The sequence below is a fragment of the Pteropus medius genome, unplaced genomic scaffold (genome assembly GCF_902729225.1).
Source record: "Pteropus medius unplaced genomic scaffold, Ma_sr-lr_union100, whole genome shotgun sequence".
NCBI lineage: Eukaryota > Metazoa > Chordata > Mammalia > Chiroptera > Pteropodidae > Pteropus > Pteropus medius.
The window spans coordinates 13068856-13080315 of NW_024355990.1; the positions used below are offsets into that span (position 1 = coordinate 13068856).

General features: G+C 39.9%; 1 protein-coding gene across 1 annotated transcript in view; it reads left to right on the forward strand.

The window, feature by feature from the left end:
• Positions 1–9803, forward strand: part of LOC120600374 (uncharacterized) — a 95781-nt gene extending 85978 nt beyond the window's left edge. The window contains exon 4 of the mRNA XM_039859893.1: positions 9608–9803. The gene's annotated coding sequence lies outside the window, so the exon portion shown is untranslated. The remainder of the gene's footprint in view (positions 1–9607) is intronic.
• Positions 9804–11460: the final 1657 nt, after the last annotated feature.

Consider the following 11460-nt stretch of genomic DNA (forward strand, 5'->3'; position numbering starts at 1 on the left):
AAGGCTGGTTCCCTTACTGGTAGCTGTAGGCTTATAAGAACATGAGTTCCAGGGGGAGTGCCTCGGTTTATCATATGGCCCCACATAAAAAAAAAACTTCTGCTAGATTGTGTAGTTATTCCTCCACATCTACACTGCTAAGAGCCATGATGAGTGGGCACTGTGTATTGGTCTTCAGATCCCCACCATGCCTTGCACTGTCTTAAGCAGGTATTCAAAGACTTTGAGGAACCGAAGATTTACTTCTGCTGAATCCAAAGAGAAACACTGCCGCTTTAACTTTCCAACTTCACAGCAAAGTGGAGAAAGCCTGGCTCTCTCTCCTCAGTCCAGCTCTTTACTAGCTGTTTTACTCTGTGCAAATGACTTAACCACACTGGAATGCAGTGTCCTTAATCAGTAAAATAGGTTGGCTAGATAATCTTTAAAGGTTTTTTTCTAGCTCTAAAACCTCATGAATTACATATCAGGGTCTAGAATTAGGAGTCACAGTGGAAATGGTCAATGGAGCTTATACAGGCTGCTGCTTAGGCAGATTTAATATAGAACTGTTCTGGATTCCATTTTGCCAGGATGCCAGTCCATCGCTGTGTCTCCCAAGGGGAGTTCGGCTCCACTCTTTTGTGGCATCTGTGCAATAGAGATGCTATGAGCTTAATTCTCATCACCGAGATCCCTCTGTGCTATGTTAAGAACTTAGACTCATCAACCCTCAAAACAATAGAACAACAGGGGCATGATTGGTTCGGCTGCCAGAGTGCCCTTAGGGATAAAGAGAGCAGCTGGACTCACCAGGGACAGGAGGTTCCAGAATTTTCATGAGATGTCATGGGAATGAGGATGCCTGGGTTTTATCATGGTTTTCAGTTGTCAGTATTTGGAGCTGGTACGAAGGAATAAAGGACAATGTCACATACTTCTGTTTGGCCCCTGCCCACTTGGAAAAGTTACAGATGGTCTGCCTGCAACACCATCATCTATGAGGTACCCAAGGACCTGCAGATACTTTCAAAAAGCATCTAAGGGGAAAGCATATGCTAATCATAGAATACCACTGATGGTGGATTAAAGATTATCTTCAGAATAAAGGTTGTACATGTTTGCTTCTATGTCTTCCATCTACTTAAAGTGATGGATTAGAGCATTTTGAAAAGGCTTGACATTAAGTTGTTAATGTGGCCACTGGTTCTATTCCTTAGTATTTCTGTATAAAGAAAATATTTTGAAGGAAATACTTCATTTTCCTAATAATAAATCTAAAAACCTTTTTTGGTTTGCAGAAAATGCATATAGAAGACACCAATAAAGAATCGTTGTTTTAGTGACTTTCAGGAGCAATGGAGAATCTCCCTCCTCCCACATACTCCGAGAGGCTAAGTATAACAGATGTGTTGGTATCCTGCCCATAGCCATTTACGTTTCAGCCATTTACATTTGGCTTCCAACCACAGCCAGCACTTACAATCCAAGAGCTTTCTAGGGTTTCAGCCCCTGCCCATGTAGAAGGTAGAAGTGCTAGGAAATTAACACCCACCCCCTCCCTGGAAGCAGCCCTCAACCAATGACTGAGGGAGCCAATATATAAGTACCCCAGCTCCGTCACCCTCAGGTGGTATAAATTTCAGGCATGTCTTCTACACTGTCTCTTAGAGATCCCCAATGGGACTGAGCCCCATTTACCTACAGTAGTAACCTGCTCTATGACATATCTTTTGATTTCCTTCCCTTCCCTGTCTCACCTCCCATTCCACTCCTGCTCTTCCCTGGCATTACCTCCCTAATAAACCATTGGCACTTCAACCCTTATCTCAAGGTCTGCTTCTAGAGGAACCCACACTTCTGCTAAGACAATAAGAAGGAACAGAGAAAGATGATTGTTATTTCTAAAAAGGATTTTTATAAGCAGTGGGCTCCCGTGGTGTACTTAAGAATTTATTTACAGCTCATTACCTTTACAGCAGTGTTATGGGATAGATTAAGTAAGAAGTACTGCCAACTACAGATTAGTCAGAAATGAAGACAAAGCATCTCTGAAATGGTTGCAGGTTACTAGAAACATTGACTTGGTAAACAAAACTTCTATTTACTCACCACTTTTCTCTAGTAGGAGAGTTGCATCCTTTGAGTTACGTGTCCATGGAGTCATCCAGAAAAACATTCTGACAAGGGACAAGGGTCTTTTCGGAGGAGACAGTGCTGGAGCCTGGCGGTGCCCATACTAGATCATCTGGTTTTATCTCCAGCAGCATCTGGTCCAGAGGCTGCCCACGTGCAGAGGGATGGGGGAAGGGAAGAACAGAACATCGTAACTTGAAGGGCAACTGGAAAGGAAGCAGCTTACAGAATGTGGGCTCAATTTCCCTCAAAAAGTTCATAATCTAACTGTCAAAAAATGGTGCAGTAAACCCAAATTATGATATATTTAGTTTATTTAGTTCCAAATCAATACAATAAAGGTTATTTGCTCTTATGTCCTGGCAACCATGTCATAGAGGGGAGGAAAATACCACACAAAAACAAAAGGTAAACTTACAAAGCAGTAATAAAACCAGCACATAACTATTCATTTCAAATCTATTTTGAAAAGCCTTTGATAATACCAGTAATTCCCCGTAAAGCTTTTTATTCTTTTGCCACAATTCCCTTCTGGAGATAGAAAAAGATTCTGCTGTTCTACAGCCATTCCTTTTAGGGAGATAAAAGTCCAATTTTTAGATGTTTTTCATTCTTAAAAATAATGAAGGAAATCCCTGGCCACCTATATCCAGTGAAACCTACCAAATAGGTAGGGCTTAGTGGCAATGTCAATGGGAAACTTCCTTGTTTTGCACAACAAAACTCATTTAATAGTCTTAACAAGGAGCTTAATGTAGCTGGAGAGCCTTGTCCACAAGAGGCCGAATATTTCGATAGAGAGTAGAAAATTCAACTGTCCACCCATTTCCAAGTATTCTGATGCTTCATAGCATGCAGGCTGAATAGTGTCCCTTTTACATCCAGGTGACCCCACGGAGGCTGAGCAATTCCTTTGGGTACAACAGAGGCTTGAGACAACTTTGACTGCAAGAAAAAAATCAATGAGACCAAGAGCTGGTTCTTTAAAAAGATAAAATTGACAAACCATTAGCCACACTCATCAAGAAAAAAGAGGGCCCAAATAAAATCAGAAATCAAAGAGAAGGTACAACTGACATCACAGAAATATACAGGATTATAAGAAAATACTACAAACAATTATATATCAACAAATTCAATAATCTGGAAGAAATGGATAAATTCCTAGAAACATACACTCTCCCAAGACTGAATCAAGAAGAAATGGAAAATCTTAACAGACCAATTACTACCAACAAAATTTAGTCAGTAATCAAAACACTCCCCACAAACAAAAGTCCTGGACCAGATGGTTTCATAGGTGAATTTTCCCAAACATTCAAGGAATTAACACCTATCCTTCTCAAACTATTATTCAAGAGGATGGAAGGCCCCAACCTCATTTTACGAGGTCATCGTTACTCTAATTCCAAAGCCAGACATTATAAAAAAAGTTACAGGCCAACATCCCTGATGAATGTAGATGCAAAAATCCTCAACAAAATATTAGCAAAGTGAATTTAACAATATATTAAAAAAGATCATATACCATGATCAAGTGAGATGCACTCCTGAGATGCAAGGTTGTTTCAATACCTGCAAATCAATTAATGTGGTACGCCACATAAACAAAAGGATGAAAATCACGTGATCATATCAATAGATGCTAGAAAAGCATTTGACGAATCCAGCATCCATTTATGATGAAAACTCTCAGCAAACTGAGAATAGAGGAAACATACCCCAACATAATAAAGGCCACATATGGCAAACCCATACCTAACATCATACTCAATGGAGAAAAGCTAAAAGCATTTTCCTTAAGATCAGGAACAAAACAAGGATGTTCACTTTCACCATTTTTATTCAACATAGTGTTCGAAGTCCTAACCATAGCAATTAGACAAGAAATAAAAGTCATTCAAATTGGAAAGGAAGAAGTAAAACTGTCATTATTTGCAAATGACATGATACTATATAAAAACAACCCTATAAGATTCCACCAAAAAACTATTAGAACTGATAAATGAATTCAGTAAAGTTATAGGATACAAAATTAATATTCAGAAATCAATGCAACTCTATATACCAATAATGAATTATCAGAGAAATTAAGAAAACAATCTCATTTACAATTGCACCCCCCCACCACCACCAAAAAAACCTAGGAATAAATGTAACCAAAGAGGTGAAAGACTTATACCTGGAAAATTATAAGACATTGAAGAAAGAAATTGAAGAAAATATAAATAAATGGCACCATATATCAAACTCATGGATAGGAAGAATTAACATCGTTAAAATGTTCATACTAGCTGAAAACAATTATAGATTCAATGCACTCTCTATCAAAATACCAGTGGCATTTTTCACAGAACTCAAAGAAATAATCCTAAAATTTGTATGGAGCCACAAAAGACCCTGAGTAGACACAGCAATCTTGAGAAAGAAGAACAAAGTTGGAGGTATCATGCTACTGAATATCGAACTTTACTACAAGGCTAGTAATACTAATCAAATAGTAATCAATAGTAATCAAATGGTACTGGCATAAAAACAGACACATAGATCAATGGAACAGAATACAGCCCAGAAATAAACCCACACCTATATGGTCAATTAATCTATGACAAAGGAGGCAAGAATATACAATGGGGTAAACAAAGTCTCCAATAAAATGGTCTTGGGAAAACTGAACAGATACATGCAAAAAAAAAAAAAAAAATGAAAGTAGACCACCTTTTGACACCACATACAACAATAAGCTCAAAATGGATTAAAGACTTAAATGTAAGACCTGAAACCATAAAAATCCTAGAAGAAAACATAGGCAGTAAACTCTGACATTGCTCTTAGTAATATATTTATATATATATATATATATCTCCTCGGGCAAGGGAAACAAAAGAAAAAATGAACAATAGGACTACATCGAACTAAAGTTTTTGCATAGCAAAAGAAACCAACAAAATGAAAAGACAACCTACTGATTGAGGCCAATGATACATCCAATAAAGAGCTAATATCCAAAATGTATAAAGAACTCATACAATTTGACACCATAAAAACAATCTAATTAAAAAATAGGCAAGGACCTGAATAGACATTTCTCCAAAGAGGACATACAGATGACCGATAGACATATGAAAAGATGCTCGGCATCACTCATCATCAGGGAAATGCAAATTAAAACCACAATGAGCTATAACCTCACACCTGTCAGAATGGCTGTTATCAATAAATCAACAAACAAGCGTTGGTGAGGATGTGGAGAGAAGGGGATTCTTGTGCACTGTTGGTAGGAGTGTATATTGGTACAACCACTATGGGAAACAATACGGAGGCTCCTCGAAAAATTAAAAATAGAACTACTGTATGAGTCAGCAATTCCACTTCTGGGTATTTATCCGAAGAAATCCAAAACACTAATTTGAAAAAATATATGCATCCTTATGTTTATTGTAGCATTATTTACAATAGCCAAGATATGGAAGCAACCTAAGTATCCATTGATAGATGAATGGATAAAGAAGTGGAACATATATACAATGGAATATTACTCAGCCATGAAAAAGAATGAAACCTAGCTATTTGTGACAATGTAGATGAACTTAGAGTGTATTATGCTAAGTGAAATAAATCAGAGGAAGACAAATACCATGTGATTTCACTTATATGTAGAATCTAAAGAGCAAAATAAATGAACAGACAAAACAAACAAACTCATAGATACAGAGAATAAATTGATGGTTTCCAGATGAGAGGGGAGGTTGGAGAGTGAAAAAGGTGAAAGGATTAAAAAGTACAAATAGGCAGTTATTAAAAACAGTCACAGGAATGTAAAGTACAGCATAGGGAATATAGTTAATAATATTGTAATAACTACATATGGTGCCAGGTGGGTACTAGACTTATCAGGGGGATCACTTCGTAGGTTATATAAAAGTCTAGCCACTATGCTGTACACCCGAAACTAATACTATTGACTGTCAACTGTAATTGAAAAAAATATATGATAAAAATAATCTATAATTGTATTTGGGGCACTCTGATGTTTCTTGCTACAACTGATGTGGACTTCAGTTTTCTCCACTAGGTTTATTTTCACGTATATGGTGGCCATTCTTTGTCCCAAGATTTATGCCCTAAACTTTAATAAATCGGTGCTTAAATTCCATATTGATTTTTATCAAAAATGTTTCCTGAATACCTATGATGTTAAAGCACCATGCTAAGCATTTATATGCATACAGACATAGCCCTGTCTTTATGGATGTTGTAATTTGAAAGTAGAATAAGTGAGTAGAAGGGGAATTAGACACAATCAGGAATAAACACTAGTAACTATAAGGCAATAAAGACGATTATCTGCTTCAATGCAGGCTCTTCTTAAAACCTCTCCTAGCTCACTGATTGGAGCCTTAGGCCACCCCTCATCTGTTATATCTCCCCACCCTCAATCTTTCTATCTAAATCTCACCTATTCTTTCATCCTACTCATTCTATAACCATACAGTCTTGTCAGATCCTTCGATAGCATGTGATCTCTTTGAAACCTGTGCAGCCTTTGTTTATTCCCATATGATGGAAGTTATTACTGGAGGTTAAGTGGTACCTTTAAGATATCCTGAGAACTGGCTTGGTGAAACTACCAGGAGAACCCGGACACTGAGGTGCTGGGCACCCAGACCTCCTTTGCTATTCAGACACTTACTCTGCTGTCATTTCTGGCTTCCTTTGGGACCTCACAGTTCTGATTCCTCCCATAAGTGTTCTGCATGCTTTGATCAGGTGTGTGTGTGTGAGAGACAGAGAAACAGAGACCATGTGTACACCAGAGGGAACAAATAACTGATGGGCTTACCAACCCTCTCTTGCCTTCCTGTCTACAGCTCCCTTTCAAAATCCAGGTGAGACTGCTACATACCATGCAGGTATTGACAGGCTCACACATCTCCATCAGCCTTGTCCTTAAAAAGAGGCTGAGCACAGAGGACAAGTATGGCCTGGTGACTGTGAAGACACTGTGATTGGCCTTACAGGGAGGGTGTATCATCCTGAAAACCCTGTCCCTACAGGTTTGGGTACAGCAGTGGCTCCCTTCATTTCTTATGCCCTGATTCCAATGGTGGCAGGGATGAAAGGCCCAGGATTTTCCAGTCTGCCTGTTGCCAGCATCACTGCTTGCCTGTTACCCAAGGATCCTCGCAAGACACCTCTGGCCTGCAGCCCAAGTGCCATGGAAGTAGTAATAAAGTCTCACGGCTTTGGAAGTGCAGCCTTCAGCACAGACCCCGGCCAGAAGCATCTGATTCTTATCAGAGGCTAAAGAACAGGTTTAACAGGGTTCCTGTGCCCAAACTTGAAAAGCAAGTTCATTTGCCCCTTTACTCCACACACTTGGGGTTCCATCCTATTCTTGAAAAAAGGTCAACCACTCCACCTTCATAATGACTCTAGAGATCACTGTGTGGTTTAGTGACCACTGGCTTTTGGTTCCTAGAGTGAAGCTGACCAACTGTGCCAGTTTGTCTGGTAGTAAGGGATTTCCCAGGACTGGGGATGTTCAGTGCCCAAACCAGGAAAGTCCTAAGCGACTCAGGATGAGTTGATCACCTTAATTAGAGTTGCTCCCTGAGTTCTAAGACCAGCACCTCAGCATCCATGGGACCTAGAACTTAGCTATGAAAAACAAAGAGCTGGATCTGACACAACTTCAGGCCACAGCTGTTCTTTGCCTTATTCAGAATTCTTACTGTCTTTATAACCCTTTTGTGTAGATAGAGTAGTCTTTGCCCTCCCAGACTTGGATGGGGAAATAGGCCAGGAGGAACAGAGACTTTCATCACCACCACATACCTGGACTGTATTCTAAGTCTTGTCAAAATAGGATGTTGATAGTTATCTGTAGATTGAGAAATATATGACAAGAACATGCAGACCTTCTTTGCCTCCATCATCCACCCTTTCCTGCAAAGTCATGAGGGAATCCATACTCACTAAAGATGATGGGAGGCAAAAGGACACTTAACCTAGCTGGAACTTTGGCCCCAAGCCCTATTGTCAAACTCTAGTGAACCAGCTTGGGTCACTGGAAGGGCTCTCTCTGTCTGTAATCAGAACCAAAGCACAAATCAAAACCTCAGGTTGAACCACACCAGTGAGAAAAAGCCAAGCCAGGGAAGTCACTGGTAAGCAGAGCCAAAGAACAAGGCAGGAGTACAGAAGCAAGAGTATTTACCTTGATGGCCAAAGCTAGGTGGGTCTCCTAGTCAGAACATTGAGAATATCAATTGGGCCTGATAGCCACCTAGCCACTCCCTCAAAACCCTGAAAACACTAGCATCCAAAAAGAGGCAGTGGCTGGGTCTCCAGGCATGCATGGTTCTTCTAGAATCCTTATAGGCACAGTATCGAAAAAGACTATGCATGTGCTCTGGGACCTTAACTATTTTAGAAGCTCTATGTCTATGGTCCATTAAAATGGCCTAATTTGACAAATTCATTAAGCTTACCTCTTTCTGGGAGTGGTGTCTTTCCCCTGCCTTGGAAGCCATCATTGTGTAAACATCCACGGGACTGATGATGAAGAGACCTGAGCTTTGGTAATTTTAAAGATATTCTGTGATTGACTTGAGGCAAAATATTTGTTTCCTCACCTGTAAAATTGATTGGACTAACCCTCTAGGACTAAGGTTTCTTCCAGCTGTGATCTTCCTCCTCCCCGCCCCTCCCCAGCCCCCTCCCCCCACCGGCTGCTTTATTTCTGGATATGTAATGCCAGGGTAGCTGTGTGAAGCCTGGGCAAAAGGAAAAACAGTAGACTGATCCTCTATTTAAAATATTATTTTTACTCATCATGGTTGGGTTTTTTTTTTTTGCATTAATTTGGATTTAAAATATTACATTGAAATATCGACCTTGATTAGTGAACTTTTGCTGCCCCTTCAGTTGTGTGCCCAGAGCAAATGCCTCACTTGCCGCACCCTGGTTCCAGCCCTCTTAGCCCTTCTCTACGTCTAGGTGAGTTGCAGGGTGAGGGAACAAGGGACTGCCACAGAGAAGCAGAAAGAGGAGACTAAATGCTACCCACTTTACACAGTTACCCAAGGCCAGCCATCATGGTTACTCATTATCAGTCACCCGCCTATAATTTCTGGTTGGTTGTTTTCATTTTGTTTCCCCAGACTAAAAATTCTTTGAGTATGAGGACCCTCATGTCTACTGTTTTTTAAATCCCACCCTCCATATACAACAAATGCCCAGCATAGAATTAAGTACTTAATTATTAGAACAAAATGGCAGGAGACACACTGGATGCTAGATATCATACCTAGCCTTCTCTTGATCTTCCAGAAAGTAACTACTGATGATCAAAAATTATTTTTTAACTTTAATCAATAAAAACACAAACAGCTGGAAAACCTGAAAAGTACAACAGTTTGTTTTGGCACAATATTACCAGGTAATGAAAAAGAAATTTGGATTTCATTCCTTGTTTTTTTCCTCTCAGAGCCAAGAGGAGCAGAGGGAGGTAAGACAGACAAGCCTTATGAGACCAAGAAGATTCCAGAACATCCTCACTCTGAGGAGGGTCACTATTCCTTGACTTAACAAACCAAAGGCGGCCAGGTACTCCACTGGCTTACAGTGAGATCTGCAGGAAAACATCTTCAAACCGCACAAACCTGGGCCAGGGATGGAGAGCAAAGGACGAAGTATTGAAATATTATCTGTGAAAAGTCTATGTTAGAGGACATTTCAAAGGAATGCTATTTGTTTCAAGTAGATGCATTAATAAAGATTAATAGCTATAACCATGGATTTGTGCGGAAGTCCAGGCAAGCCTTTATCAAGTAAATAAGTGTTCCATTGCTAAAATGAACTCTGGACTGCATTCTCTTATTTGGCCACTAACTGGCTGTTTGCCTTTGAGGAAATCACTTATCCTCTCACTGCTTCATTGTCTTCATCCATAAAAGAGAGTGGTGGACTAGATGGCTGCTGAGGTCCCTTCTACCTCTGAAATTATATAGGAGGCAACTATTAAAGGGCTGGGCAATGTTTGTCTGTCAGACCCTCCCTCTTGCTGTCTTTCTGCCCATTGGCCTTTTTTCATAGAGAGTGTCAAATTCTTAATTAGTAGTCTTCAAAACGTGACGAGTCCAAAGCTTTACTGTACATTTGGGAAGAATGAAGGTTTACCTTTTAAAGCCGAGAAATCGAGCATGCTGACTTTTCTAACCGAAGGAAGTCACACGCCCACAAAAATGAAATATGGAAGCGTGAAAGATCGTGAAAATCTGGGACTCTGGGCAAGCAAAGAACAAGTACTGTGTTGGCATTTTTAAAAAGACAACCAATCCGTTTGCAACACCTTTGTTCTTCCTTTATAGATTTCTTCATCTTTTTCAGCTCGACAAAGATCTATTTTAAGACTGTTTTCCTCCTATACAGTAATTCTGTTCAGATAGGCAATTTAATTGTCATCACACTTTTTCTTAGTCTTTCAAGACCTTTTGTTATGGTGAAATAATTTTAGGCACGCCAAGCACAAATCCATTCAATACTCTCCTTATTTCACTAATGAACTATTGTGGGTGGTAAAAATTAATTTCATTCCACCCATGATACATATCTGATAAATTTTTACAGTTGAGAAATGAAGGTTGCAGATAACCTTCATTGAGGTCAAATGAGAGTTTCTCTTAAACCATTAAGTCTATTGTTTCATTAATGCCAAGATGTATCTGAAGAAAAATCTGTACTGATGTTTCACTAAGCGAAAATGGCTCAACAGGTCCAATCTCAGGGTTGATGTTGCAAATGTTTTTACAGGTTGGATATGCTTAGGAATTGGAAGAACCCTGTGACGGTGGGTTGGAAGAGAATCTTCTACGCAGATGTGTTTAAACTCAACTTGATGGGCGGATTAGACATCAGCAAACTTGCTCATAGCACAAGACTGACAATACCAAGGTCCTGGGTTCAATCTCCGTACAGCTCAGCCAATATTGCTCAGTGCCATAGCTTAGGCTATAGCCCTAACACCTGTCTGTCAGGTCACAGTTTTACACTCCCCATAGGAAATCACAAATGAGAAGGTGGAGGATGTGGATGTAATCAGGAAACCTTTCCCCACAGCATGGAAAGGAGCTGAGGGTCGAGGGACATGCAGTGGACAACACATCATGACAATGACACATCAGACCCATTAACTCCAGTTGGAAAGCGGATCTAAAAGGAAAACATTGGATGTGGTTCCATAGTGTAGCGGTTAGCACGTCTGCTTTACATGCAGAAGGTCCTGGGTTTGCGCTCCAGTGGAGCCACAGTCCATGGTCTACAGCCACGCCACCCTGAACA